At 40.7% G+C, this 24,865-nt stretch overlaps 1 protein-coding gene and 1 long non-coding RNA gene across 11 annotated transcripts in view; one reads left to right on the top strand and one right to left on the bottom strand.

Moving 5' to 3' along the window:
* LOC135365445 (uncharacterized) overlaps positions 1–7,181 on the top strand; it is a 44,416-nt gene extending 37,235 nt beyond the window's left edge. For 3 of the 4 annotated variants that reach the window (XR_010413326.1, XR_010413325.1, XR_010413327.1), the window contains 3 exons: positions 1,155–1,349; positions 5,068–5,175; positions 7,048–7,181. This is a non-coding gene — a long non-coding RNA (uncharacterized LOC135365445). The remainder of the gene's footprint in view (positions 1–1,154; positions 1,350–5,067; positions 5,176–7,047) is intronic. The other variant, XR_010413328.1, reaches the window with a different exon arrangement.
* Positions 1–24,865, bottom strand: part of RANBP3L (RAN binding protein 3 like) — a 291,046-nt gene that overhangs the window by 185,802 nt on the left and 80,379 nt on the right. The window lies entirely within an intron of this gene.

The following is a 24,865-nucleotide window of genomic DNA, read 5'->3' as shown; positions in this document are numbered from 1 at the left end:
TATGTGCTCATCATTCTACCTTTTAAGATACTGCAAGACCAAATGACATGCTGCTAAAGAAAATACTACAAACCCAGGTGGGGAAACAATAACATATAGTAGATCAGTGCATCGGGTCAAATTTGCCTTGTATGGTCCAGGTTCTATTTCTCCAAAGAACATCTCCACTGCGTTTACTGCCACTCCACAGGTCTTTGGAATAGAAACAGCATTCTTGATTTTAGAGCATGCAGAGATTATACAAATATCTTCCAGGTGGTCAAGATCCTGGGGGGACGATACGGAATCTACACAGAGTTTCCAATAAGGCTCATTTTCACTAGCGATGTCTGGAAAAGTATCACGAAATGTCAGTTCCATCCTTTGTCCAATAGTGAGCCTGAAACAGTCTCCATTCATTCATAAGACAGCTATTTATTGAAGGCCTACTATGTGTCAAGCTGTGCTCTAGGTGTTAGGGATCCATCAGTTAATAAAACAGACACAAATTCTTGCTCTTGTAGAGCTTAGGTCTTGTAGGGAAAGACAAAAAATAATCAAAATAAAGAAGTCACTTACACAGTGTATTAGAGGCTTACAGGTGATGGAAAAATATAAAGCAGGAAGGAGGGCTAGAGAGGGTTGGGGTTGCAACTACAGCACAATGGCCAAAAAGACCTCACTGAAAAGCAAAGACTTGAAGGAAGTGAAAAAGTTTGCCCCATGGATGTCTGGGAGAAAAGCATTCCTGGGAGAGTAAATTGCAAAGGTTCAGAAGCAGGACCGAATTGGAGGTCTGGAGACTCACAGGAAACCCAGTGTGTTGGGAGACAATGAGCAAGAGAGGCAAGAGTAGGAATTGAAGTCAGAGAGGGAGTGAGGAGTTGAGAGGGCTGAGAGAGAAACAGGACCACTGGAGCCCAGGAGAGATACGGTGTATTCACAGGATCCCTCTGGCTGCTGGGTGGAAAACGAAGCGTGGGCAGCCGAGGGTGGACCCCAGGAAGCCAGATGATAACATGACAGACCAGAAAAATATAATAGGAAGATATAAACCTTAATTGTAAATTTTTTTACCATTTTCTATAGTTAATGAAGCATTTTTATATCCCTTATCATATTTAATCTTCATGACAACACATTTCATTACTAACCACATTACACCTGTCTTGTAGCTAAGAGAATGGAGCCGTAACAAGGTCCAGGGTCTTGCCCGACAATGGGCAACTCCTGTGTGAAAGAATCAAGAAGCAGTTCTGGAGACAGGGATGCTGACCCTGAACTGAGAGCTCTCGGCACTACACTACAGTTTGTCAATTCCAGAGGCCAAGTAAAGGCTTTGTAAAGTGCTGAGTGGGGAAATGCTAAAGGTAAAGAATGATGGGTATGTTAGCTTTATCCTAGAGAAAGTAAGACTTAAGCAGAGTTTTTGTTTTTCTTTCTTCCTTTCTAACATTTTCTTTGAAGTATAACACACATAGAGAGAAGTGTACACACCCCAGGCAGAGGTTTTTAAAGGAAATTTTGAAGTTTTCAATCTGACCATCAATTTGAAGGGTTTCAAGAGAACATACAAAAACAAGAGTAATACATTCTTGGTAAGATGTTCTGTTAGGGGCCCATGAAACCTCTCATTAATTCTGTGCCTGGGCTTTCAGAGGTCGAGGTCACACACTGCTCTGCACACCACAAAAGTGACTGCCTTGAGACACTCCTTGCAGTTCAGAAGTTTAACCCAAACCTTGCTATTACTGCTGGGACTGGACAGCCAACAGATTGGAATGTTCAGGGGGCACGTTAAGGAAATCTCAAGTGTTCATTTTCCAAAAAGCACCTTTTTAGAGATAAGAAGCTCAGGACTTTACTGGTTTTTGGTTTTTTTTTGAATAGTAACTTTACTCGGAGATGTCCATATTGTGTACAGAGAGGCATGGCACCAATTTGCAGAAAAAAAAAAAAATTTCCCGTTTCTACATTTCTTCTACAGCCAAGAAACTGAAGAGAAGGAGATAAATTTCTCCTCCTTCTCCTCCTCCCCCTCCTTTCTCCTCCTCCTCCTTCTTCCCCTCCTTTACCTCCTTCTCCTCCCCTCTTCCCCTCTCTTTCCCCTTCCCTCCTTTCCTCCCAGGACTAAAGATCTTGAACAATCTTTATTCTAATTCTGGTGCATCACAAGGCCACAGAATGGAAGAAAGCCAAGGGCTTGTCAATTCAAATGACAGATGAGGGTGTCCCAGTTTTCAGAGCAGAAGATTTTCCTGTCCTCTGGCCAGTGTGAAACAAGTCATCCAGTAAAGTACACAGACCAGAGAGCAGGGAGAGAATTAAGCTCCTCTCTCCAGCTCCCTCTTTATACAGATAACATCAGGAGAGTTTCATGGCTCCTCCAGGATTACCCAAGTGGTTAGAAGTAAATCAGGGACTAGAATCCAGATCTCAGGGCTCCAAGCCCAGTGCTCTTTTCTTTAAACCACACTGCCCCCCTTAAAAGTTTCTGCTCATCATGGGGTGCCTGGGTGGCTCAGTCATTGAGCGTCTGCCTTCAGCTCAGCTCATGATCCCAGGGTCCTGGGATCGAGTCCCGCATTGGGCTCCTTGCTCAGCGAGGAGCCTGCTTCTCCCTCTCCCATTCCCCCTGCTTGTGTTCCCTCTCTCACTGTCTCTCTCTGTGCCAAATAAATTAAAAAAATAAAATCTTTAAAAAAAAAAAAGGTTTTTGCTCATCTTTATACTGCCCAGGGCTGATAGCAAGCAGATAAGAATACGTGAAGGTTATAATAGTCATAATAATTGACAATTATATTATCATAATTGCTATTATTATAATAGCTAAGAGTTACTGAGTACTTAATATATATTAGGCACTATTCTGAGAGTTTTACATATATTAACTCATTAAATCTCCACAACAACGCTATTGGTCGGTACCATTATTATCCCCATTTTATAGATGAGAAACCTGAAGCACAGAGAGGTTAAGTGACCCTCATTGCTCAACATCACCCACTAGAAAACAAATAAAGCAAGTGATTCTCATCATACTGACTCCTGGGGTGGAGGGATGAGATGTCAAAGTTGATCCACAAAGAGTGAGTCAACTATGGTCTATCCATATAATGGAGTACTATGCAATGATATAAAAGAATGAAGATGACCTCTGTGTAGTGATATAGAGTGGTGTCCAGGATATATTGTCTATTAATCAAGGTCCTGGCAGAAAACATAAATTTGAGAAGTAAAAAGAAAAATAATTATAATTGGTTATAAAATCTTGAATAAATAATACCCATAGGTTTATGTGGTATAGGTATATATAGGACATTCAAATTATGAAGTAAAATAAAAAGAGAAAGAGGAAAAATCTTGTTTTTCATCTTTGGAGGTGCCTATTACATTAACCCATTACTCCAAGAGCTGGTTGTTACAGGGAAATAATTGAGTATCTTATTCTAACTTTTTATGAAGTAGTAGACATGAGTTTATCCACAGTCAATGAAGAAAAGCTCTGCTTTATAGAATAATTCCAGCTAATAAGTGTAGCAAGGATCATGGCAGTAGAATATCACAATTATACAATTGCCAATAAGATAATTTATTCCAACAAGAATCACTGATGGATGCTAACGTTATTAAGGGAGAGGTTATTGGAGACCAGGATGTGCAAGTGCACAGAAGTATCATCCCCACATATTTCTTGTTAATTTGCAAAGCGTAAACTGTACTTTTTACAATGCAAAGATCTGGTAGTCATCACTTTAACCAAAAGATCAAATTTAACATTATAGTCAGATAACTGACTGTTTTGAAATTATGAGCCTCTGACAGGATGTGATACTAAGCACACAAAATCACCCATGAAGTTTGCTTGCCAGAACTTCAGCCTGAAGCTAATCAAGTCTTTAGATCCAACTTCTCATTGACAAGAAATACAAAGCATAAAGGAACAAATAAAACACGTTGAGAAAACTATCAGACAAATCCAGAATGGAGGATATTCTGCAAGACAAATGAGCACATCTCTTCAAAAAGTCCATGTTATTTTTAAAAGAGGGGGGCCATTCTAGAGTAGAAGAGGTGAAAAAGATTTAATCAGATACCATGTGTAAACATTGATCAAATTCTGATTTTAAAAAAACTATAAACATTTTTAGTAATTAGGGAAATTTGAAGATAGACTGGATATTAGATTAAATGAAGGGGGGGAAATCGGAGGGAGAGACGAACCAGGAGAGACTATGGACTCTGAGAAACAAACTGAGGGTTCTAGAGGGGAGGGGCGTGGGGGGATGGGTTAGCCTGGTGATGGGTATCAAAGAGGGCACGTACTGCATGGAACACTGGGTGTTATACACAAACAACGAATCATGGAACACTACATCAAAAACTAATGATGTAATGTATGGTGATTAACATAATAAAATAAAATTTTAAAAATAAATTATATAATTAATAAGGTGTGAAATCATCTTTTCTTTCTGTAGGAGAATGGCCTTATTTTTAGAAGAAGGGGTGGCTTACAATATCTACAACTTACTTTCAACACTTATATGGAGTTAAACAGCAAAATGGTAGGAAATGTTTGATTCTAGGTGGCAGGTATAGGCAAATTCATGGCCACTCAACTTCCCACTAGGTTTGAATGTGGTTATAATTAAAAGCTGAGGAAAACACATGCAGACCAAGCATGATACAGTTTGTAAGAACAAATACGTACAGAGGAAGAGGAGTGGGAGTAGAGAATGAGGATAGAAGGAGAAAACAAACACCAAACAAACAAAAGGGGCCATGTACCGACAATGATTAAAGTGTGCAATGAGCTGAACATTATAATAGACTCAACTCTCCACACCTGAAAAAGGAAAGACATTCATCAAGTCGGCCAAGTGAGTCCCTTCCCTCTAGGCTAGGAGAGGAGAGCTGAGCTGAGGGTGAGGACTCTGAAGCCAGCAGACCCACAAACATGTGGCACCAGGCTGACTGGCTGGAGCTCCTCACATTGCGAGTTGAGCCTGGATGTTTTCAAATCCATTTGGTAATGCAGAGTTATCGCTCTTGTGTCATGAAGGCCTTACGTTCTTTGATTTACAGCTGCTCTCACGAAGGGAGATTTGTTCAATAATCCCCAGGATTGCAGCGAAACACCCAAGGACAGATATATCTACTCGGCTGTAGTCAAGACACCTCCATCTCCCCCAGGTAGGTAACTATGATCTCTTTTGTTTATGTAGCGTACTTCATCAGCTTCCAAGCATTCCAGGAGAACTCTTCTTCCGTGGCCCCCCTGTGAGTCAGGTAAAAAAGCCTGTGAAGAAGCCTCTAGCCTCTCCCCTGGTGGAGAAAGGAAAGGGCCAAAGGGCATTGCCTCTGGTCCTTGGAAAAATAGCCAGAATAGAAAAGTAGAGGCCAAGAAGTGCCCCCACCAGGCCTCGGTGACAGAGAAGCAGGAGAATGTCATCTCACTGGAGGTCTATATAGAGGTCCTGAGAGAAACATGGTGAGAACTCCGGTGGAATGGGAGCTTCTGGAGTGTAGGAAACACATTTGCCTCTATCCTCAGCTTCGTCCATTTCTGAGAACGTGATAGTGCTCCATACGTATCTATCAACTGAATAAATGAATGCATGATCTAACAAGGCAAAAGTGATTCAGACTGACAAGGACAAATAGGAGGAAAACAATGAGTGTTCTTAAAGCGAGTAAGGGAATGACATGAATAACAAACAAGAAAAATAAAACATTGCAGCAGATATCTGTGTCTACCCATTTGCTTTGGTGGGTTAAAACAATCTTAAGTCAATATAATAAATGGAAAAAATGTTGCCTGTGCAAGTGATATACCAAAAAAAAAAAGACTGGAAACAAATTGTTTATGTGTGCTAGAAACCAAAGTATTACCTTACAAAGGTCCAAGGCTGAAGACTCTCAGAACCCTTAGAGACCACTCTCAGATACTTCCAGCTGAAGAGTAGCAATTCTCAGTCCTGGTTCTATTGACCACAAGGGTTTCCATTTCACCCCCAGAAGCATCACGAAATTCTTCCCTGATTTCCCAAAATAAACTATTTTAATTCACCAAATTATTATAAAAACAAGGTGGTAATAGAGAAGAGAGTGTTGTGAAATCAAAGAAGCAATGATAATGCTCCAAAAAAGTTTAAAACTCCTCTGTAGTCCAGACAATAGTTGTTTCTGAGAATTCCACCCTCCCCAAAGCTGGAACTACTCAACAAAAAAACTTTTTTAAATTCCTCCAGTTTTTGTCCCATTCTTGTAGGGCTCCTACTGGGATTGATTTTTCCCTTCTTAATAGCACAAAGAGGTGAGTCTTCTGTGCTACAAGAAGTAAGCCAAGCTTGTTGGGTCTGGCACAAAGCAAACATTTTTGCATTGCCTGAATATTTTAAATAATTGAAAACATCGCTCTGATGGCCCATGCCACAAGGCACCAGGTAGTAAACTTAGGAAAAATCAAGGGTCGTGGCTTGCATTTCAAACGTGGCCTAAGTAGCTGATCAGAGAATTTGAACATTCTAACTCAGAGACAGTTGCTGGATTTTAAAAGTAGAAAATTGGAGAAAGATCCTGAGTTTGCCCTGCTCCATTTTACCAGACTCTTGAGGTAAACCCCTTTCAGTGCCATCAAAGGGATCCATCTGCCCAGCTCTGTTCTTCATGGGGCCTTTCTTTCAGGCTCCCTCCCAGAATCAGCTGGCTTTGAATCTGACTCTGCTAAATACAAACCCCAAAGCACCCGGTTCCTTCCTAAGCTTCCCCTGAACAGAGCACCCATTCTTGGCCTCTGCTTATAATTGCGTTGGTCTAGTTCAAACTCTGATTCAACCCCCAGGACTGGGATGGCATCCAACTCTGCGTTAGGTACAGTGCTGGAAACCATCTGCTCTTTTGTCAGTATTACACATTGGTCCAATGTCATGGTCCTAAGAATCAGATTAGAAGACAGCTTGCTTTGTGATTTTCCTGTTCCTTTTTTTTCTTTTTTCTTTTTTTTTTTTTGAAAATGCATTTTATGTTGCTCTGAACATTATTCTTTTCTTCCTGCTCTTTCAGGTTAAAGCCAAGAAGTCCCCAATATCTGCTAGTCGTCCAAGAATAAAGCAGGCTGAAATTCATTTGGATCCATGTCTCCATTTGCTAGTGTTTTAAGTCCAAACTCTCAACCTCAAATTCCTGTCCTAAGCAAAGAAACTTACCATCATTTGCTGGACAAAAGGAACTGAGGCAAAGAAGTAAATCTTACACTGAAGAGTTAATCATGTGGAATCCCAGGTCACACCTGCAGAGATGCCAATACAATAGGTCTGTTGTGAGACCAAAATCCCTGCACTTTGATGGGCATTCCAGGTGATTCTAGACAGGTGGACCACATTTTTGGAGAAAGAGGTCAGTGTAGTAAGAGCTGAAAACAGTTGGAGTGGGGCAAGGGAGTCGCAGGGAATTTAGTGATAGGCAGCCACCTGGCAGCTGGAGGCCTTTGGTGGAGGAGAGGGCTTCAGAGCATGGAGAAGGCTGGAGTCTGTAGCTTTGGGCTACTGTTCACCACTTGACGCCAGGCAGCAAGGAAGGAGGAAGCCACACAGCCAGCAGTAACCTGACTCCCAGACTCTGCTCCTTTGAACCCCTCATGCAGAGGACCATTTCCTGCCCATTGTGTAAGCTCAGGCTCATTCTCAGTTGCTAGAATGAGCAACCAGAATTGGGATGGGGACAACCTCTGCTCCTCTCTTAGTGGCTTGCTGGTCAGACTCAAACCGTATGTAACAGGTTGTAATCCTCAATTGTTTTGCTTGGCATCCCTCAAAATAAACTTTAAAGCAACCTCACTCATTTCTTTTCTTTTCATTTTTTTAATTTTATTACGTCATGTTAATCACCATACATCCTTAGTTTTTGATGTAGTGTTCCATGATTCATTGTTTGCATATAACACCCAGTGCTCCATGCAGTACATACCCTCCTTAATACCCATCACCAGGCTAACCCATCCCCCCACCCACCTCCCCTCTAGAACCCTCAGTTTGTTTCTCAGAGTCCATGGTCTCTCATGGTTCGTCTCCCCCTCCGATTCCCCCCGCTTCATTTTTCCCTAAGTCAATCAGAAAAAGACATGTATCTTAGGATCTCACTGATTTGAGGAATTCTTAATCTCAGGAAACCTCACTCATTTCTAAGTAGACATCTAACATTTTTCATCATGAGTTCAAATCATTGCAAAGTATGTACTTTCTGGCATACTGTATATTTTGACATTTTTAACTGAACTGTTACATGACTCTTTAAATGTACTAAAGGAAATCTAGAAGGTATTACAATTTGGTATTCAGCATCATCCATTCATTTATATAAACTATATATGAACAAGTCCTTCCTTAACAGTCAGAAATTTTATAGCAATTCATTTTCCTTTTGGACTCATACTTCCATCTGACTTCCTCCATACAATTTTATCCTATTATATTTTTATTCTTATAGTCTTTTATTGACCATTCCATCATACTTTCTTTCTCTACTATATATAAGTACACCTATAGAGATATGTTTAGATGTAGATATATGGATGTATGTCAAGTCTAGCATTTAATGTGCTCTTTATAATTTCCTATGACCAGAAGGATCTTAAGAGTTGAAAGATATCTTATGAATTTAGTTATCACTGTAATTTTGGTAAAACCAACATAAATATATTACAAATCATTAAATATAAAAAAGTGAATTTTATTGGAAGTGCAGCTCTAAATGAATAGGAGTTATTCTAATCATTTCTGTTGATAGACAATACTTAACCTTAGAATGAGCCAGCATTCAGTCCCATTATATTAATGTATTCCATTTTTATATGCGAAAGTCCTGATAAATCTTATTCATATGAATAATTATATAGAAATGGAAGGGGTTTTGTTATGGCAATGTCATTCAATCCTTTGAACTCTTTATCAGCTGACAACTTGTTACATTCTTGAATTTTTTGAAGCAAAGATTCCGAAATTATATGAGTTGCAAAAGAATCAGTGTGAAATCAGAGTCATTTAATTTCTCACATGAACACCAGTATTTCAAATAGTCCCTTGGTGGCCTACAGGTTTTTATATTCTAGGACATGCCTTCTTGATGTGGGCAAAAATTGGTTCCTGAGGGATAAAAAGTCTTACTCTTTTTATGTACAAAGTACAGATATGCATATAGTACATGAACAGATATATGGAATACATCTGTGGAATTAAAATTTTATGATGGGAATGATTGGGGAAAAAATGTCTAGAAGTCTCCTTAAGAGACCATGATGAGAAAAAGGTTGCAAAACACAGCTCAAGGACAAGGTCTCATTATAAGATTTGAAATGGACAGTTGCATCTCTTCCTTAAAGCAGGAGAAGGGCATTTGTGGGAGGCGAGTGAGAGAGGGAACCAGCTTTAACCACAGCATGTTCTAAGACAGATTTATTTTAGGAAAGAATATGTATGAGTTAAGATATGTTAAATGAATTAGTATTGAGTGCTGGAACATAGTTAATTGCTAAATTTGAGTAAATATTATCATCATCATCATCATTGTTAGGACATTCTGAGCATCCAGAAATTGATTCTCTTAAAACTATGAGTCTTTACATCTTGTGGAGGATATTTATCCCCCAGGGAAACTTCTCCCACGTCACTTTCAAGACCTCTTAGTTAGGACAGAATCAGATGCTTATAATGGAGACCCAAAGTAATAATGGTTACACTAGATAAAAATTCATTTCTCTGTCACATAGAAGTTGGAGCTGGTATGGTGGCTCCTCTCCAGCTGGTCAGGGCCCCAAACTCCTTGTATCTTGTTGCTCTGCCAATTCCCAGGATTTTGCCCTTATATGCACAGTCGCTCTCACCCTCCCCTCCAGCCCCTGGCAACCACAATTCTATGAGTTTCTTAGATTCCACATAAAAGTTAGATTGCAGTATTTGTTTTTCTCTGTCTGGCTTATGTCACTTAGCATAATGTCCTCCAGGTCCATTCATGTGGTCGCAAATGGTAGAATTTCCCTCTTTCTTTAAGGCTGAATAATATTCCACTGTGTATGGGGTAATCCATACCTCTTCTCATGCTCGATAATTAAGAATTAACTGTACAAGTGAATTTGAATGTACTGATTGACTGCTCTCCTAATGTCTTAAGACCAGGAGGGAAAAGGAAGAGAAATCAGGGAATGGAATTCACATGAATCTTTTTTGTTGTTGTTGTTCCATCTTTTTAAAATTTTTTTAAATTTATTTTTGTATTTAAATTTATTTAGTTAACATGTAGTGTATTATTAGTTTCAGAGGTAGAGTTCAGTGATTCATCAGTTGTATATATATTGTGTATGTATATATATACACACACACACAATGTATATATGTATATATATTGTTGTATACCCAGTGCTCCTTATATCACGTGCCCTCCTTAATGTCTATCACCCAGTTACCCGATCCCCCCACTGCCCTGCCCTCCAGCAACCCTCAGTTTGTTTCCCATGATTACAAGTGTCTTATGCTTTGTCTCCCTCTCTGATTTCATCTTGTTTTGTTTTTCCCTCCCTTCCCTTATGATCCTCTGTTTTGTTTTTTAAATTCCACATATGAGTGAGATCATATGATAATTCTTTCTCTGATTGACTTATTTCGCTTAGCGTAATACCCTCTAGTTCCATTCACGTCATTGCAAATGACAAGATTTCACTTTTTTGATGGCTGAGTAGTATTCCATTGTAAATATATGCCACATCTTCTTTACCCATTCATCTGTCAATGGACATCTGGACTCTTTCCATAATTTGGCTATTGTGGACATTGCTGCTATAAACATTGGGGTGCAGGTGCCCCTTCGGATCACTATATTTGTATCTTTGGGGTAAATCCCTAGTAGTACAACTGCTGGGTCATAGGGTGGCTCTATTTTCAACTTTCTGAGGAACCTCCATACTATTTTCCAGAGTGGCTATACCAGCTTTCATTCCCACCAACAGTGTGAGACATTTCCTCTTTCTCTGCATCCTCGCCAACATCTGTCCTTTCCTGACTTGTTAATCTTAGCCATTCTGACTGGTGTGAGGTCATATCTCATTGTGGTTTTCATTTGTATTTCCCTGATGCTGAGTCATGTTGAGCACTTTTTCATATGTCTGTTGGCCATTTGTATGTCTTCTTTGCACAAATGTCTGTTCATGTCTTCTGCCCATTTTTTGATTGGATCATTTGTTCTTTAGGTGTTGAGTTGGTAAGTTCTTTATAGATTTTGGATACTAGCCCTTTATCTGATAAGATATTTGCAAATATCTTCTCCCATTCTGTCAGTTATCTTTTGGTTTTATCGACTGTTTCCTTTGCTGTGCAAAACCTTTTTATCTTGGTGAAGTCCCAATAGTTCACTTTTGCCTTTGTTTCCCTTGCCTTTGGAAATATGTCTAGCAAGAAGTTGCTGTGGCCAAGGTCAGAGAGGTTGCTGCCTGTGTTCTCCTCTAGGATTTGATGGATTCTTGTCTCACATTTAGGTCTTTCATCCATTTTGAGTCTATTTTTGTGTATGATATAAGGAAGTGGTCCAGTTTCATTCTTCTGCATGTGGCTGTCCAATTTTCCCAACACCACTGGAATTCACATGAATCTTAAGAACATACTATGTGGAGGATGCAAAAGAAATGCAAATAAGCACAAAAACTATAACTGCCTTTGAGTTCTAAAAGGCTGTGGTGAGCCCTAAGATGCGCTAAATGTGTGATGTATGTTAGTTGATTAGAGATCTGTGTAGACACATGTTCTTGCTCTTGCCAGTTGGGAGAGTCTGATCCTTGTGGTGGTATTTGTGTCTAAGCAGAGGTAAATAATGATCAGGCAAAAAGGATAGTTTAGATTCAGTGGATAGTAAGAAAAAAAATTAATTAAAAAAGTTTAGTAAAAAAATTTACTAGCTGATAGTAAGTAGTGTATACACATGCACACACTAATATGTATAATATACATACATACAAAAATAGTGTATATATTTATATATACATACATATATTTATGCACAGAAACACATATGTGTCTGGATCAGTTAGATTATGCTACAAAAACAACCCTAAAACCTTAAGAATAACAACAGCAACAAAACAGGAATATTTTTGAAAAGCTCTATTAATGGCCACATGAACGTGTAGGAGACTTGCTTGGGTCTTGTGTTTGAAACTATAAAACACCAACCAAGGTCTAAATAAAAATGTCTGTGCTAACTTTGCCGGGAAGGATAGGGAGCGGAGGAGGAAAGTTCCACCCTCAGCACAGCAGGCTTTCCCAGTGGAGACGGTGTAGGGGCTCTGATCCAGAAGCCTCGTCTTCTCTGGGCCAAGCCTGGAGGCAGGGCCTGGTAAGCAGGAGCAGCATCATGGTAAGGAGGTGGCCACCATGCCCTCCCCTTAGACATTGAGAGATAGTACAAGGCCAGGCTCATTAATAAATTATTCAAGGTGTTATTTATTTAGTCAGTCATTCAAAAGTATTTTTTGATTGCCTCCCATGTGGTAGGCACTGTAATGCTATTGTGGTAGGAAGATAACTAGGAATCATACCAGATGGTATTATTCTGATCCTGGAAGAAGAGGACCACAGAACACTGATCAGTTATGGGATGATCCAGTGCCTAGAAAGTACCGGACACAAAATATGTGCTTGATACATATTTGTCATTGATGGTCGATGTTATGGATTGTTGCTTTAACTAACTTGCCTGCTTTCTTCTCTTTCATTTCCACTTTGATGGACAAAGGCAAAGCTGTAATGTTCCTTTGCTGTGACACGTGGGACACTTGTCTCTCCTGAGAGTGTTGTCTTCACCATGAGTACCTCAAGCAGTGACAAGCCCTCTACCCATTTTCTGCTGCCTTCTACTGAGGTCGGCTTGCCTGCAAGCCTTTGGGATGTTGGGTCAGAGCCTGGACACATACTCTTTTCTCATAGGGCTTGGCTGATGACCACAGGTGACAAATGACAAAATTATGTAGTCTCCTACCCTTGGTCCAGCTGAGCTCATCCAGAGTGCTGATGGAGGTCCTCCTGGTGGGACTGGGGGAACTGCCAGCCCAGGACCATGCCTTGCACACTGCCCCCCCTGCCCCGGGCACCATTGTTTACGTGCTCTCTCTTCCCAGCAGCACACTCGGTACCCTCCAATGTCTAATTGCAATTTAAATTTTTTTCAAAGAAGCTTTTTACTGAAACATAACATATATAATATACATATGTATGCATACATATATGTATATATACACACACACTGATATGACTGTGTTGAAATCATTCTGCCCCTCTAATAATGTTTGGCATATTTTTCCAGATTGCCTTCCATGTGTATATAATTTTTTTTACATAACTTTACTCAAGAAATAGTCCCATTTTGTGTTATATTTTCATTTAACATTTTATCATAAACAATTAGACCATAAAAATATTCTAATGAGAATTTTAGTGGCTATTTTATATTCCATTGTATTTGTGCCACAAAATCTATCAAATCATTTTCTCAAAGTTTTGTCTCAAGAAGTAAGAAAAAAGCCTTAGTTGGATCTTGGAGGAGAAAAAAGCCATGACCACTGCTATGTTTCATTGACCTTGAAATGTCACTCATTGGAAGACACATCCCTTTCATGTTCCTTAGATAGAACACAGGTCTTTAACAATGACTGTGACCTCCTCAAGTGTCTCTAGAGTGAGATACGCTTTTCAGATGTTACAGAATTCTCTGCATGCAGAATTTGGGGAACTTTTCATTGCCTTGCAGAGCCCCTCTGTGCATGGCTGTCTGATGTTCCTCCTGCCATACACCAACTTGCAAATGTGCCTAGGCACCCACCCCTCCACCCCCACCTCCCTCACCCCCACCACCCCCACCATCTCTTCTCACCTATGAAGGACTCGTCCCTTTCTGGAATTTGATTCCCTTGGATTTATTCCTGTCCACAGCTTTCTAATGTCTTTTTTAGTATGAGTTTTTGTTTTGTTTTGTTTATCTACTTTTGTTTCCATGTTATCATGGGAGCAATGGTCTGTCCCAACTATCTATGTCCTCACAGGAAGGATCACTTTGTGAAAGTAGATTTTTGTCCTTCTTGGTTGCACTAGCTACATTTCCAGTATTAATAGCCACATGGGACTATTGGCTACCCATTAGGCAGGACAGATTATAGAACATAAATTCTCTTAAACAATTCTGACCAGATGCATCCAGTCACCTGGATTCCCAATATCCAGTCCTATATCCCAGCTGCTTTTAACTGGGATTCCCACATTCTCCCTTTCTTCCCATAAGGATTCCCAGTCTGTGAGAACCTGCCCATTGAAATGGCATTAGTGGTGTCCTGATAAGTGGCCCATGACTTGCTGTAACTTTTCACAGTTTTTGAAATGTCTGTTTAGCACCCAAGCTTCATCCCAGACTCACTTCTTTGAAACTGCTAGGCACTCCAGGGCACATATATGTCCTGACAGCTTGGGTCCTTCTCTGTGGCTTCCCACTGCTCAGAGGAGCCTGAACACATTTCTCAACCATGCCCTGCCGAGCAGCACAAATCACCTTCTATCTAAAAAAAAAAAAAAAAATCTGACTCACTGGAGTTACTCTAAATCACTTTCTTTCTTGGAATTCATGACTTCTTTTGATGTTTATCAATACATCACTACCTGGTGAGCTTGCCAAGATCCTGTCTGGGTTTTAGTGATGTATCATCTCCCCATAGTTTATTGCAAGGACTTCCCACCTCTTTTAGGGATCCAAAAGATCCATGAGCAGCATAAAATGGCAAGATGCCAGGAAACAAGGACTCAGCTCTCGGCTAGATATCTTATTCCCTAGCACAGGGCTGCCTTTGAGAGTCAGTGTATTGGGGAAGGATTTCAGGAAGATGTGTGACTTTAGGATAATCACAGAGGTCAGCTAAGTAAGTTAAATAAGTCTGAAAATCATAATTATGCCAACCCTAGACAAGGCAATGAAGTTGAGAAGTTTATCTTTGGCTTCCCTCCAAACTTCCCTGAGAACCCTTTTCTTTGTTTTTTCTCCTTTGTCCCCTTCCCTCGAGCTTGCCCAGGACTCCATCTTGGCTTCTCACTCCTTCGGGGAAGCTCCTTCTGGGTTCTTTTCTCCCATGGAAACTTAGTTCCATGCCCATTAGGCTCTGCTTGTTAAGACCAGCCAGCTATGAGGACAAGCTAATTTACTTAAAAACAGGGGGTCCTTTACCTGGTTGTCAAGACGGGTTTCAGAGGGCAGTGGAGACCCAAAGATATAACAGTTTTGCTTGTGCATTTTCTGGAGAAAAGAGCCACAGATTTCATCAGATTCTGAAATACCTCTATGATCCCACAAAAGGTTGAAACCACTGATGGTGAATATCAATAACTGATAATTATAGGAGGTTTTCTTCCCAGTTAATGTTTGCATTTTAACCACAGTGTGAAGGAGAAACCACCATCTGTTAAATATCTTTGCTTCAGGAAATAATAATAGGAGAGTTTTGAGGCCAGAGGCAAGAGAGGTAAGAAAGACTCCGGCAGGAAACATCCTGTTATTGCCTTTGAGATCATAGCCAACTGCCTCCACGTAGGATCAAGGGCAGCTTCTCTGGGTTGCACTGTTTCTCTTTGAACACAAAACCGTTCCACTCAGAAAATATAGGCTTTTTAGAGAAATTTCAAAGAAACTAATCAGGCTTAGGATGCCACCCTTTTTTCTTCATTATAAATACATTCTGAGAAGAAGTGGCAGTAGGGTTTGGTGGAGGATCAGGAGATTAGTTCCTGCGCTACCACGCATTTGCTGAGCAACTTTCTGAGAATGACTTAGCCTCTCTGGGCCTCAGTCTTTTCATTTCTAAAAAATCTGGGCAGTCCTCTCCAACCTTGTGATTCTAAGATTCTTAGACAGATGCCAAAGTCCACCATACATGAAATTTCTGTCTTACCCTTTTACTGATATGGAGAGGTGGCTTTCATATTTGGGGGGAAGGTAGCCAACCAAACACTAAGCTGTTTTCCTCCTTTTTAATATGTTAGCATCTTGTCTGAAGCAGCAAAACCTGCTCTTAAAAGCTTCAAAACAGTTTGCAGTGGATTGCAATTCTTGTCTCAGAAAGATTAATTGGAAACAAACTCTAAGGAAGAAAATTCAAAGCCCATTTCTACACTTCCTGCTTTTTAGATCTTCTAACATGTAAATTGACCGTTACAAAGAGGATCAGTGATTAGAATGGCCTGCGAGAAGACCAGCATTCAGCTCCCTGATTATTCCTTGCCAGAGTCCTGGGTGACCTGCATCTCAATGGCCTTCTTTTCAGCTTTCAGGGTGATGAACTGTGCACTAGCTCCAGATCCTGAGTTCCCCAACATGAATTCAACCACAATCTTAACAAACTGGAGACCCTTCCCCGCCCCCAGATTGTGCTTCACATTAGAACAAAACCTGGTAGCGAGGGTCACTCCAGACATCCACATTCAGGAACTCTATTTTTCTTAAGTTTAAGAAAGCTGCTTTTGATCTCTGGATATTTGTTGGCCTTTCCCATATTTATTCCTCCTGTATTTCTTATCTGCCTCATCTTTCTATTCTTAAGTACTATTTTTTTTTAATCCTGGCAAAATTCCCTAGATGGTGCTGTTTTCTGATTGCTTCATTCACCCCCATCAGGGGTCTCCTTACATCTCCTCTCTTCTTCTAATACCAGGACTCCTTGCTTACTTAGCAATCTCAGCTATTCTAACATCACTGAGAACCAGGAAGTAAGCAAGAAGCACTAACCAATAGCCACCATGGACTTAGCACAAAAGTTGTGATGACTTAACCTTCACTCAATCCAGTTTCCTTTTGCATTACAAATAACTCTATCTAGAAATTAAAAAGTACAAATGTCAAACATATAAGTGTGTATGGAAAGGGAAGGACCAGGCAGGCACGGGAGGGGAGAGCCTCCAATGGCTGGACTGGCAGCCAAGGAAAATGCCAATGGATAGCCTGGCAATGAGAGAGAAAATAAAAGGTAGTAAAAGCATGATAAAAGGGGAATCCAAGAATCCTTGCGGTCTAGAATATTTAATGATGAAATAAATAGACCCATTTACTCTACTGGTAACTAAATAGATTGCAGCATATCTAGAATGGGAGTGGAAAGGGTTATCAATTTAGCTTTGAAGCAAGACAATGGTAATAAATCAATTGAAAGAACTGTTTCACCTAAGCTTCCAATAACAATTCTTCCTTTTCTATTTTAGTATAATAGCTGAACACAAGACTGCTCAAAACAAAGACTAGATTTTGACATCTTCCCTTTCAGTTGAGTATGGCCAATAGGGTGTGCATGGAAGTGATATGGACAACATCCGGGTCATGTCCTTTGAAAGGAAGTCTGATGCGCCCCATTCTCACCATCTGCTGGCTTGGGTATGGACACCGTGCCTGGAGCTGGGACAAATAGCCACATATTTAGGATGACAGAGAAATAGAAAGAGTCTGGTCACTGAGACAATGGAGCTACCATATCATCTTATACTGCTTATGCTTGGTCTGATTCTTGATAAGAATATAAACTTGTCTTGTTTAAGCCACTGATATTTTGGGTTTTAGCAGCAGAACCTACATCCTAACTAATTGACTGGTGAAACTTCTAACTAGAGATATAATTTTGCAGGATCCCATTGATGTCCCCCAATTCCCCCACTTTCCCTCTCTCCTTTGGCAGTGGCCCTGTGGCAAAATTGGGGGGGAAAAGTGGGACTTGGAGTCCAACCTTGGCTCTACTAGTTACTAAATTTTCTTTATGAGAATCATAAAGGTTAATACTTATTAAATGTTTCTGCACCATGCTTGCTATGTGCATTATCTCATTTAATCCTTACAACAACCCTATGTGGTAGGTACTATTATTATTCTAATCTTCCTTATGCAGTTAAGCATCTTTCCTAAGATACTGCAGCTAGTGAGAGGCAAAGCTGGGAGTTGGACCTAGAGAGTTTCTTGAGAGCCCACAGATCTTAACCATTTCCCTCTGGACTAAACTTTCTGCATTGGTGGGAGATTCAAGGCAAATTTAGTGCCCAGAGCACAGTCATCCCTCTTCAAACTGGGATCCTTCTGTATGATGCTGATTGTGTTCTGACAATCTGTCTCTTTGAGCTAAGGTGCTGCATTACCTACTGACCACCTGCTCTTGGGTGAAAGTCTTTCTTTAGTGAAGGGAGTTAAAGTCTCTGATTAAACTACAGTAAATCCTGCTCAGTTAAGCAGGGAAATTTTCTTTCTCCTCCTATTACAAATTGATTTTTCAGTCAAAATCTCAAAGTCCTAGGTCTCTTCAGTTCAGAGAGTTGTTGCTATTCTTTTCTTCAATCTCCTGTTGAGTTTGTAGGTGTTCAGAATGGTTTGATCCCTATCCAGCTGAATTCCTGAGACAAGACGAAATCCAGGTCTCCTACTCCTCCGCCATCTTGCTCTGCGCCCCCCCCCCCCAATTATCTCAAAGTCCTAGGTCTCTTCAAAGCCACAGTCCACAATGATAATTCTGCACCACCAAAAATGTTTACATTCTGTCCAAAATGTTTTGGAAGGCAGGATGTTCACCCCAGGGACAAACCCACACACTGAGAGAGGGCTCCCCCAGATGAGGGAGCTAGACAAACTCCAACCTCTAGGCCTTCCTTTCTCACACAAGCAGGGAGGCCCATCACTGCTCATTAAAGGAAAAAAATTCAAAAGAAATGCAAGTGTGAGGGGCACCTGCGTGGCTCGGTGGGTTAAGTGTCTGACTCCTGATTTCAGCTCAGGTCATGATCTCAGGGTCCTGGGATGGAGCCCCGCCTCAGGCTCCACGATCAGCACGGAATCTGCTTGAGGATTCTCTCTCCCTCCCCTTCCACCCCTCCCCCTGCTCAATGCTCTCCCTCCCTCTCTCTCAAAAATAAATAAATAAATCTAAAAAAAAAAAAGAAAAGAAATGCAAATGTGAGAAGACGGAAAAAGACAGAAGAGCAAGAAAAGTTTATAATCTATGAAGATTTTCTCCTAAAATGGGTAAAGGGGAAAAGTAAGGGTGCCTTAAAAGGCAGCTTCTGTTTTTCTAGGAAATGACCCTCTGAGGATCAGTCCGCTGCCACCCCACACCATATAAATGTGGTGAATTGGCTAAAGGCAGGTGAAGGGCCGTACATATGGAAGCCCCCTGGAAATTGCCAAGGGCACCTGGACTGATCCTTCTCTATGTGGCCTAGGCAAGAACAATCTCATAGTGCTGGAGAAACATATTATCCCCGTTTCACACATAAGGAACTAGAATCTCGAAGATGACAGACAACTGTGTCCCAGATCACATGGGTAGTCAGTGGTGGACCTGCGATTTGAAACCCAAGACTGTCAGATGCCAAAACAAACTAAAAAACACTATTAATTTTGTAGCTCCAGTAGTCTCTCTAGATTACTTCTTCTATCAGCTATCTATCGTGCAAGTGTCTTTCTTTCCTTCTTTTTCTCATTCAACATGTATTAAGCATGAACAATATCCAGTTGCTAAGGTATAAAGACATGGTTTCTCCTGACGTGAGACTTGCAGACTGATAGAGAAGTCAAAGTCAAACCACATGAGGGTTATAAAGTGTTAAAGTGTTACAAGGACTATGGCAGGAATAGCTGCAGAATACAGTGATAACAAAAATGATTAACAGTGCTAGACACGGTGCTGAGAGCTTGGCCTGTACCATCAGGGAAGGGAGACAAGAGAAGAAGCGATTAGTGTTACCGAGGGTAAACCTTGCTCCACTTGCCAGATTTAGCATGTAAAAATACAGGATCCCCAGTTAAATTTGAATTTTGGCTAAACAACAAATACTTTTTTAGTATAAGTCCCAGGCAGTGTTTGAGAGAAGCTTATACTAAAACATTATTCATTATTTATCTGAAATTCAAATTTAACTGGGAGTCCTGTATTTTATCTGGCAATTCCAGACGAGGAGAGAGAGGAAGTAGTAGAAGATGTTTCATAGAGAAGGTGAGTCCTGAAGATGAGTACTTTTTCTCCGGATGAGGGGTTATGGGAAAGGAAGAAAGAGAGGGAAGCAAGGACTATCGAACCTCTAACCCCAGATGAACCATGACTACAAGAAAGTATCAACTTTCAAAAGATCAATGAAATTACTTTCATAGGGATGTGTCAAGCCACCTCAAAATATTTCCTTTTTGGAAATAAGTGGGAAGTACATTAAAACATGTTTTGGTCATTTTGCAAATATAAGGTCTCCCACTGGGTTAGGTAGAGGTAGAAATAAATGTCAGCTCTTGGTTGCAAGCAAACACTCAGGATGTAGGCTTCTCCTCTGCATGCGGAATGGGGGTGCAGTGCTTTAAAGGAAACCCCCTCTCCCCTCAAAGAAAAAACCGGAATAGAAGAGAGGAGATAGTATAATAGAAATAACAGGTACATCACTCTCCCATGACCAGCCAGATGACTTGAGTTAAGCTATTTCCCCTCTGCCAGTTTCAGCTTCTACCTCTGGGAAGTCACATGGTCTCCCTCCAGACTTCACAATGATCCAGTTTTCAGTAGTAAATCTAAGTCATGTCAGCTCTCAGGCAACCACCGGAGGAGGCAGCTTGGTTCTCTAGCCTTCCTGACAATTCTATAAGCTTCCAGTATTCCTCCAGAACATTAGCTTTTCATCCTCTTAGCTAGAGTTGGTTATCTGCTCCTTTCAACCAAAGACTCAAAAAACTCCAGATCACTGCGGAGGGTGAGAAGGCAGGTACCAAGGTCAATTACATTTGTGAAACTCTGTTAAACGTAGCTATCTTGTATTTACTACAGGACTTCTCAGATCCTTTAACTTGGTCACCTCTTTGTGACTCTTCAGGAGAGAATTTAGTATTTGGAGCTTCACAGACCCTCTTTATCTCAGATCCTTTTTGTTACTGTTCTGTTAGAGCAATTGGGAGGACCTCTAGCCTGGAGGTCCTGATTCCCATCACTTATTATCTTTAAGTGTTATATATGTGTAAAGTCTGACCTACTAGCCAATTTTAGGATCTTAGGTGAAGAAACAAAATCTCCCACTTCTTCTTCACCGCCACCCTTCCAGAGCACCAGGTAGAGTAAAGCAAAATTGTACTGTGAACTCATTGCAACAAGCCATCCCATAACCACAGAGTGGTTGAATGTGATTAAAGCCACAACAGATCTCAGAGCACTGTTCTTGAGGCCAGGAGAGCTGACCCATGTCACCTTGCCAAAAAGCAATTTTCCTGATTATTTTCTGCCTGCCCAGGATTCCTGTGGTTTCCACTTGTAAGGGGATCCTTCACTGCCTGACATCGTTGCTCTCTCACTGCTATGGCAGCAGTTATATCCCAGGACCCCTGAAGCGTTCCTCCCTCCGAGATGGAGGATGCGTTCTCTAGGAATGGCCAAATGCTGATTGCCCACAGGTGGCTCAGCTGCGGATCCATCAGCAAATTGTGGTTATTAATGACTTGATTGCTGGCACTAAGGACACACTCCTCAACCCAAAGCTTTACTTAAAGTGTTTATGCAATATGTAGCAAACCCATGCCATGTGCCAGACTTTTTCACGTCATCTCATACTTTCCGTTTAATTCTTACCCTATATGATTGTGTTTTAACTCTTTATGGATTGCAGGACATAAGTGCTTCTAGTATATTGTCTCGAAAGCAGGGAGATGGGCCGGAAAGAACTGCAGATTGCTGCTCATCATGGTGTCTTCTGAATATCACTGGCAGGAACTCTTTGGCATTCAGTGTTTGAACAACAAAAATAGTTGTGTAAAAAATACAGGCCACCAAGGCTTAAACTTGGAAGACAAAGTGAAAAAAAAACCTTTATAATAAAAGCAATAGTTTTTAAACTAAAGTTCAAAGGGCTAGAAGTTATTAATTCCTGGAGACTTTCTTCAATAAAGGAACTCATTTAATGCAAAAGTACTGTTGACTTTAAAGAGAAGGAGAATGCATTCTACTTAGGATTAATTACCAAGCACCTTGGTAAGGGCATTACATGCATATATTACATGCACATTTTTATATGAAAATAGACACTATAAGATAGGTGTTTTATTATTATCCTCATTCTACAGAGGAGGAAATTAAGACAGAGGAGGTTAAAAAGTTTGCCAAGGTCCTATCGTTAGCAAGAAGCAAGGCTAGGATTTAAATACAGGACTGTCTGACTCCGATCACTGTTGTGCTATATTCCTAATAATTTTGCTGAGACAGTGATCCCATCAGACCTCCTGAAGCCAAGTTGCCTCCGAACATGAAGGGTTACATCTGTTCAATCCTCTGCTGCTCACTTCCCCCCAACAATTCTAAGCTGTACAAACAACTGTCATTTTCCAAATGTGCCATGTCATAGAAAGTGTTGGGAAGCATCAATTTAGCCACCTAGGAAATCACTTTCCGATGAAAAAGCCAAAGTCATTGGGTGGATGGAAACCCAGTCAATGAGTGACTCAATGCACATTCCTCCTCTTTCCCTTAGACAAAGAAAACTAGGCTAAAAAATCAGGAGCTGGTGGGGTGGAGGACAAAGGAGGGTGAAGGATGAAGGAGGGTTGTACAAACTTGGCGGGGTAATTTGGCTAAGTGCCCCTAAGCACTGACTGAGGTTTCCTGAAGTCAAGGGGGTCTTCACTGTCTTGGTCAGGAGGCTATGTCGGTCCAGAACAGGCTGCCATACACTATGGCTAGACCCATATATGGGCCAAACACAGCCCATAGCCTATTTTTGTACAGTCCACAAGGTAAGAATGCTTCTTATGTGTTTGAAAGGTTATAAACAAAGAAGAATATGTGACAGAGACCATTTGTGGCCCTCAAAGCCTAAAATATTTGCAATCTGGCCCTTTACAGAATAAGTTTGCCAACAGCCCCCGCCTAGAATCCGCTCTGTGGTCACCACAAGAAAGCCAGTGGCCAATGAATGAGAAACCAGAATGAAAATCATTTTAAGATTGCAATGGCGTCACTTACAATTGTATAGCCTATATGTAACTCTTTAAGACAGATTCACGTTAGCTTTTAGAGACAAAGTTTCAGGAGTTGGAAAAAAAGAGAAACGGGAAAATAACCTCCTGTTTCCCAATTCTACACCTTCCAGTTTCATAAGTCTCTAGGTATTTGTGAGCTTTTTCCAGGCAGATTCTGTGAGAATGAACAGCTGCAAAGAGATGTTTCTAAGAGGGGAGAGGGGGATCTTAATCATAAGGAAGAAAGAAACCAATTACTTAAGCCTACTATGTACCAAGACCTTTCACACCTGCTGAATCAAAAATCCCATGCACTCTGCCTCCATTATATCTAAAAGATAACACACTGGGTCCCAAAGGGCTAAGTGACTTGTCCAAGATCCTACAGCTAGCTGTTAGGTGCAAACCTGGGCTGCAAATCTTGGTTTTCTGATTCCAAGTCCAGTGCCCCTTTTTCTACACTCAGCTCCAGATAGTGAATTTGAACATGTTTCAGACATAGAATCCAAAATCCAGAGTCCCAGCTAGGCCCTGCTTCCTCATCTGATTACTGAGCATATCAGACTAGAGGATTGCAAAGTCCCTCCCAGTTCCTTACTTGTTTTACTGTTTCTGAGAAATAATGCAAATGAAATGGAAAAGGAAACTCAAGTAGGCCACTTTATGTTCCTGGCTTATCTAACTTCTTTGGGGTGTGAGATCAGTGAAGGTCAGGGGAATTTGTCCAGATTAATTTAATGCCTCTCATTAATTTAATGAGAAATGCATAACCAAAACATGAGTATGGAAGGCTTTCAATGCTGGTAATATGGCAGCCTGACTTAACAAAGACTTTTCCTCACTACAAATACATGTAATGCTAGATAAATATTTTAAAACTTTAAAATGCACAGCCTGAAAAAAGGCCAAGACAGTTCCTAGGTGCCAGAAGCAAAATGAAATTTAAAACCAGAGATGTAGGGCTCCAGCTACATTTAAGGGACCAAGAAAGAATCAGGCCTGGACACTGGTCCCAAGTAAATTTGGCCTGGAAGCTGTTCAGGCTGAAACTGAGACCTCAGCTTAAAATGGAGACTCTGAAAATCCTCCCAGGACTTGAAAGGAGCACTAAAAGAACTCTGTCTACTGTCCAGAGAAGCAACAAGGGAGCACACTATCTCTTCTGGGCTCTAGTTGAAATAGAATATGTATCCTATGGAAAGTCCCAAACCCAATCTAGGTATGGGGTATGAATTTAAGCTATCTCCATGTCATAGGACTCCCAAGCAAGAAGTTAACAAAACTACTGGTCCATGACCAGTATAAACCATGGGAACCTGGAGAGAAGTAAATACAAGACTGCTCTGCAGGGAATTATCCACAGTCCAGGGTGAATGGGACTCTTACCAAAAGAAAAAGTTTAGTGTAAAAATGTGCTAACTATATGATGAAAAAGTATCAGGGAGGAGTATCAGCTGATACAACACATGGAAGAATAATGAACCCAAGAACTAAAAAAAACAGAATAATCTGAAAGACACTGCAAAATAAGTATCCTCAAATTGAGGGGATAAAAGAAAGCATAGTAAAAATCAAAATGATAGGATTCAGGGGTGCCTGGATGGCTCAGTCAGTTAAGCATCTGACTTCGGCTCAGGTCATGATCTCAGGGTCCTGGGATGGAGCCTTGTGTCAAACCCCACATCAGGCTCCATGCTAAGTAGGGAGTCTTCTTGTCCCTCTCCCTCTCACCCTCCCCCACTTAGGCTCTCTCTCTCTGTCAAATAAATAAAATCTTTTTTAAAAAAAAGGACTCAAAAATTTAAGTGAGCAATTTGAATAATAATCAAATAGAACTTCTGGAACTGAAAAGTATAATCAT

The sequence above is a fragment of the Mirounga angustirostris genome, unplaced genomic scaffold (genome assembly GCF_029215605.1).
Source record: "Mirounga angustirostris isolate CCGP_5_RB_7025 unplaced genomic scaffold, mMirAng1.0.hap1 SCAF_7, whole genome shotgun sequence".
Classification (NCBI taxonomy): Eukaryota; Metazoa; Chordata; class Mammalia; order Carnivora; family Phocidae; genus Mirounga; species Mirounga angustirostris.
Note: the sequence above shows the minus strand (reverse complement) of the source record. Positions and strands in the feature narration are given on the sequence as shown.